The sequence below is a fragment of the Pinus tabuliformis genome, chromosome 8, assembly GCF_031772625.1.
Source record: "Pinus tabuliformis cultivar Carrire ecotype Pingquan chromosome 8, CPIR1, whole genome shotgun sequence".
NCBI lineage: Eukaryota > Viridiplantae > Streptophyta > Pinopsida > Pinales > Pinaceae > Pinus > Pinus tabuliformis.
In genome coordinates, this window is record NC_142294.1 from 859,541,308 (window position 1) to 859,548,143 (window position 6,836).

General features: G+C 36.9%; 2 pseudogenes; both read right to left on the reverse strand.

The window, feature by feature from the left end:
• Nucleotides 1-406: 406 nt before the first annotated feature.
• On the reverse strand, nt 407-883 carry LOC149238279 (U4/U6 small nuclear ribonucleoprotein Prp31 homolog pseudogene; annotated as a pseudogene).
• Nucleotides 884-5,295: 4,412 nt separating this feature from the next.
• On the reverse strand, nt 5,296-6,264 carry LOC149238280 (histone H2A pseudogene; annotated as a pseudogene).
• Between the last annotated feature and the right edge of the window lie 572 nt (nt 6,265-6,836).

A 6,836-nucleotide genomic window follows, 5' to 3' on the forward strand; every position in this document is an offset into this window, starting at 1 on the left:
CCAATGTTTGTGCCTTGATTCTAATCACTACGATTGCCTAGAATAAGCTAAGGGGAAAACAGAGTGATTAGGGGTCTCCTTGTTGCACAAGTCTGCCACTTTCATTTCAACCTTCTGGATTTGGACAATGTTCTGCATGTGAATATTTACATAGATCAGGGTACAAACATGCCAATAAAAAAAATGTTCAGTTTGTGCCTTGCTACAAAGTGCTTCATTTCTTTTGTTCCAAATCAAGTAGAGGAGTTTGATCCTAAGAAGCTGCCACTTTGCTTTAAATTCAACGAACAAAAGGAGTTTTTCACTTGTTAAGGTGATTTTCTAGGAGATTCCTATTGGGAGTATCTGGCTACAAAGTTTATATCCAATTTCGGGTGTCATATATTTTCTCATTGCAGCCCACAAGTTATATACCTGAACTATTAAGTTTAAAGAAACTGGAAATGCAAAGTCTCTGGTTCAACTGTTTCATGGAAAAAAAATTAGCAACTAACAATTGACATGCACGCATTCTCAAAGCAGGTGGCGTGCTCTGGAAAATCTCTGTTTGTTCAAGGTATCCAACACGAAACTGTGAAGTTGCTGTTGAAAATCCTGCCAAATTATTTTTCTTTGCACCTAGAAGCTGCACATTACAAGTTGGCATTTTAGCCAGTGAAGAGAGACCCCCTGCAGTACCCATCAATTTTGTTGCAACCGCACTCCCTACAATAGCAAACAAATTGGGGGAAATGTATCCCATCCTACTCTCAACAAAATCCAAAACCTTCTTTTTTGCTACATCAAGTGAAAGCGCTCTATCACAGGCATCTAAAGTCTTTTGCAAGTTTTCTTCTGATAGAGGCTTACCACTAGTGGTAGATGCAGTGACAGAAACAACCATAATGGTTGCCAAAGGTAAAAGACCCTCAAGATCAACCAAAGTTAAATCGATCTCATTTCTAATTTTCTTTACAACTAGAGCATAATCAATTTGATGGTGTACATGAGATTCTAACTTAGGAAACTTCAACCATGAGTAAAGGGATAACCATGAGTGTAATGACTTATGATGGTTATAATTATCTTGTCATGAATTAATTGCTTAACTAGGTGAGATACATGGATTAGGTGTTACATTTGGGTTGTTGGTGTGACAAGGGGTTTGGGGGGCATTATGGTTGGAGTTTGTTAGCACAAGAATCATATAAGTTAGTTGAGTATGAAATTATTTGGTGTGGTAGTGATTGCATGCCCATAATGCATGAGACAACTTTAGATTGGCATGTGACAACAATACATGTGAGATAATTGCATTAATGGAAAATGTAAAAATTGAGGTGAAGTTGGAGTTGGTGGTTTAATGAAGGCAAGAAGTGCATAGATATAGCTAGATGTGTGGTGACCAAGGTGAGACCATTTTATAAGAAAAACCTTGGCCACATTTGTTTGGGTTAGACAGGCCCACTGGTAGACCATTGTGACTTAGATGAAATTCTGTCAATCAGCAAGTTCAATTTTTCATATTACCCTTCATAAAATTTTATAAATCTTCTATTGTTGATCACACTGGAATGTCATAGTTGCCAACCAATATCTTTCTATTTTCAATCTTCAAGGCTTCTCTGTCATTAGTGGTTTCTTTGTGAGTTCTTTTAGGTAACCATCTAATCAATGGTGATTGGTTGAAAAAGAGAATCCCTTTCGATATCCTCTCCTTGGAAATGCAGGCAGAGGTAAGTAGAAGAGAAGGGAAAGTCCTAAACATTCACATGTTTTGTTCCAATAAGTCAGGATTGCTTCTATCCACAATCAAGGCTCTGGATGGACTTGGTCTTGATGTTAAGCAAGCAATCTTAAGTCGCCTCAATGGATTTTCATTAGATGTATTTCGAGCAGAGGTAATGTAATGTTTCAATTGATTACCCATTAAATTGCAATAGCTCCTAGTCTAACTCTATTATTTTGCACATTGTGATCAACAATCCACTGGGGAAGATGTTACAACAGAGGAGATCAAAGCATTGCTGCTGCAGACTGCAGACAATTAAGATGGACTGTAGTAAACATAACTTACTACACATCTTCAAATGCCCCTTCTACTAAAATCCATAATATCATTTCAGTCAAAATTCAGAATAGAACACATTGAATTCCCATGGTGGAAGCCCTCTCTCCACAGGGATTCTGATATAGAAGATGAAGCAGAGTTACATTACATATTAGGTTGACAATACTCTGAGAACCTGTGCCAGGGGTTGGTTGAGACAACCTTGAAGCTATCCACATATCAAATTGTTTAGAGTATGTTAGTATAGTCATGTCATAGCAATCTGAATTGATAACCTTCTGTGTACTCATGTGAAGGCTGGCATTTTGGCAGTTTGTTTCCATGTTACACATCACAATGAACATTTACTCACAGAAGTCTAGTTGTAGGATTAATACCTGTGATCCTTATTCCAGCAGAAATTATGTAGCAGTGATCATGGCAGAAACAAATATTTTGTTGTAGCCCTTTAAATTTCCAGATTTAATTTATTGATCTCAATCTACTGTAACAAACAGTTTTAACAGACCTGTTGGGTTTGGCCTGGTGTTGCGGGTCAAACCTGGCCTGCTGTTTGAAGGCCTTGGTGATTCAAAGCAATTTTGACTTTGCAGGAACTGTTTGAACAATGAGTATGTGCTGGTGTCTGATGGGTTGTTAATGAGTTTGACTCATTGCCCAGTCAGGAAAACCTGCTTGCCTCTCTGTAAAGCCCCAAAAGTTATTTTTTAAACACAAAGTGTGAATTTTTTTAAATATTTTTGTGCTTTCCAATATTCAGTAGCGAAGTCAAACTTGACAACTTTGCCTTGCAAAGTTTGTTGGGTTTTTTTCAATGACCCAGTCAACTTCTTTGTTATATGCTCTCAAGCATTAACAAGACTATTTTAAATATTTTAACTTCTTTTCAATGACCTCTCATTGCTTAATATATAAATCATATTAATGGTTTCCATGCACTAATAGTTGGTTCTAGTTCATCTCACACATGGTAAATACTTGTGACGGGATTCCTTAGCATGTTCTGGGTTAGAAAATTCAATATTAACAAACTAGAGCTTTCAGTGATTGACCTCCTTAGTCAATAGAAAGGAACATCAGAGGGCACAATATCTGATAAAGGGTTTAAAATAATCAGAGGACTGGTAGGTCTTTACCAAAGCATGAATACCATAACTTGATCTTATTTTGAACTTTCATTATAGCTGTCATGGGTTATAATGTATTTGAATTGCAGTCTTAAAAAACTCTATTATGCAGATGTTGAATATTTGATCAAACTATATACAATTTTTATTTGGAAGAGTGTATTACTGCATTTTTGTTTTGTTGCACTTTATTATGGGTTCAAAATACAAGTTTTATCTTGTTTAGATTGGGCCGTTGGTTCCAGATAGCAATTTCTGTGCTAGATGGTGTTACTTACAGTGTCTAATAGATAATTTCTTGACTAATGGTTGTCTGATTATGTGCTCCTAATTTTCAAGAACACGGTTATGGTTTTTCCACTTCTATTATGGTTCCAAGAAGTTTGCTTAGCATTATGAATTGTGATATTCTAAGAGGTTTGCCTGGTCATTTTAGAAATAGTTAGTTTCTTTCTTTTCATAGTCTCCCTGATCCTCTATTCATTGCATATTCCTTAAAATTCAATCACTCCTGCAAGAATCTCGCTGTGTATATATATATATGGTCTTTTGTTGACATAGACTTTATATTGGCCACTTGATGAGTTAGTTTATGAGTGACTGGGCTGTAGGGCCTAAAGAAAATAATAACATGAACAGGTTAATGGATTCCATGGTTAAAGATATGGAGGACGACACATTGAATTCAGTCTCTGCTATTAAATTACAACCCCCTTCCTGTTGGGTAAGTTTTTATCATTTCTCGCTGATTGTTGTTATCATCAGTTTGTTTCAGAGCTTCATGGTGCGAATCATTTGGATTTGAGTTGGCCTTGTATGAGGAAGCAATTGGATCCTTAAATTTATTTGTATCGCTTATCTTAAAATCTCAACACAATTAAAGGTTATGGTTTTTGAATTTAATGATTTGCCCAAATATGGTAGATACTGTACCAAGAATATAACCACCTCTAGTTTTTTAGAAATTAAAACATGGATTATATTTAATAATAAGCGAGAACCTGCAATTCACAAGAGGCTTTTGTGTTTCAAACTTATAAAACTTGGCAAATGAACCACATAGAAAAAGGTATCTTGTATCTGGTACACCATTTTCTGGTTGTTAGGACTTTTGGGAAATAAAATGATATTTTCACTGTATTTTCAATTTATTGTATAATCTCTTGGATTGATAAAATTCCTTTTGGCAATCTCTTGGATTTTCTCATATCGCAGTAGTGGCGACATTATACGGAGTCAGGGTTTGCCCATTTTAGGATTATTGATGAATTTCCTTGAACTGATGTTAACTGTTTAGCTTAGGTCTTAATTATACAGCTGTAGTATTCCATTGGCAATGATACAAAGGAGCCTAAGATAAAAATTATTTATCGACATAAAAAATATGGCATATATGGCATATCTAGCATAAAAATTCAGGCATAATTTTAAAAGTTGTTGCAAGAATAAATTTTTCTTAAAAAATTATAAAAATACCTAGAATGAACATAACATCATACATTTTATAAATTTTATTGGTATTTGAATAATTCAATCCATTTTGATACCCTGAACTGAGTACCAAACTATGGGAAAGTGAACAACGGGAAAAGTCAGTGGTCATAGCTGGAATGACTCGCAATTCACGGTGGAGTAGTGTTTTAGATTCGCATAGTCTTGGTGGTATATAATAGAAATTCCAGATTTTAAGAAAATTTGGCAGAAATTTTCGACAATCTAATTATAGCGATCAAGTTTCATAATTTTGACGGCCCTAAAGTTCTCAAAAAAATGAATTGCACAGTCACATTTAAAAAAAACAAACAAATTGGAATTCCTGACAAAATTTCTAAAAACACAAATGGGAATTCCTGACGGAATTGTGCCCTTGCTGGTCATAGTTTTTTACATTAATTTGAGTGAGTTTATTTATAATAATTGATATCATCAGTTTGTTTCAGAGTTTCATGGTGAGAATCATTTGGATTTGAGTTGGCCTTGGATGAGGAAGCAATTGGATCCTTAAATTTATTTGTATCGCTTATCTTAAAATCTCAACACAATTAAAGGTTATGGTTTCCGAATTTAATGATTTGCCCAAATATGGTAGATACTGTACCAAGAATATAACCACCTCTAGTTTTTCAGAAATTAAAACAGGGATTATATTTAATAATAAGCGAGAACCTGCAATTCACAAGAGGCTTTTGTGTTTCAAACTTATAAAACTTGGCAAATGAACCACATAGAAAAAAGGATTTTAATCCAAATTATTTACTATACAAAAGGCATCACCACCAGTCTCCAGATCGATTCCACACGAACAAACAAAACAGGGAGCAACATGGCCATACAGGCACCGTAACCCATAAAACCTTCGAAGGCTACAACATTAGCATCAAAGTCACACAAAAAAACCCAAAATCACGAAACCCAGGCCCGCTGACAGTCAAATCAGGCACATTCGTATTCATGGCTATGGATGCTTAAAAATACGCCAAAACCCCAAAATCCAAATGCCACTAGGACTTCTTTGAACCTTTAGCCTTCTCTGGCGTCTTTTCTCCAGCCTTCTTGGGCAAGAGCACCTGGTGAATGTTGGGAATTATGCCTCCATGAGCTATGGTAACTTTCCCCAAAAGCTTTCCCAATTCATCGTCATTTCTCACGGCCAGCTGAATATGGCGGGGAATTATCCTATTCTTCTTGTTGTCTCTGGCAGCATTTCCTGCCAATTCAAGAACCTCAGCTGCTAGGTATTCAAGCACAGCTGCAAGAAAAATGGGGGCTCCAATCCCAACCCTCTTGGCATATTTTCCATTCTTCAGATATCTGGCGAGCCTTCCAACAGGAAATTGAAGGCCGGCCTTGACTGATTTCATGACGGGATTTTTCTTGGATCCTCCCTTTTGGCCCCTAGCACCCTTCCCTGACTTAGTAGAGGTAGTGCTCTGTCCGAGTGACCATATCTGGCTCAGGTATCTCCTTAAACAGCTTGAACACTTCACCCACCTATCCATTCTGTGCATACCCAGCAATCATCACTGTCCATAAAACTGCATTTCGCTCGCTCGGTGGTTCTGCTCTGGGCAAGGGCGGGGTAGCAGGGGATGCTCCAGTTCACATGAATTTTTCAAATCGAGTTGGCGCGATTGCCATACGCTCGTTAAGGCATTGGCGGGGTTGGTGAAGTTGAAATAGGCAGTCGGCGTGCGAGGTGACGGTGACGGAGGTAACGGAGTTCACGTTCCGGCGAGGTGACGGAGACGGAGAGGGAAAGTCTGGTTGGGTGGTTGGCCGTAATAATGCGCTTTTCAGATGATCGGAATCTCTAAAAAGTCGCATTATAAACTACTCCAAATAATAAATACTAAAAAAATAAACACACCTCAACAATACCAAAACCTATCCATATGACTATAACAAAAAAATAACAATATATTATTTTATTATGAAAAATTTTGAGAAATAATAACTACACTAATTAATCAACGATATTTACACCGATATGCGTTATATGTGGCAAGGTTCTTCATGATGACACTGTTCAGATTCATTTTCCTCTACACAATCTGAAACATGTGTCCTATCCACCTACTTTGTCATCATCCCAATGAAAATCTGACACATTTGACACGTGGATCCCCTTCAGCATGGCATTGCAATCCCCAAGTGACGTC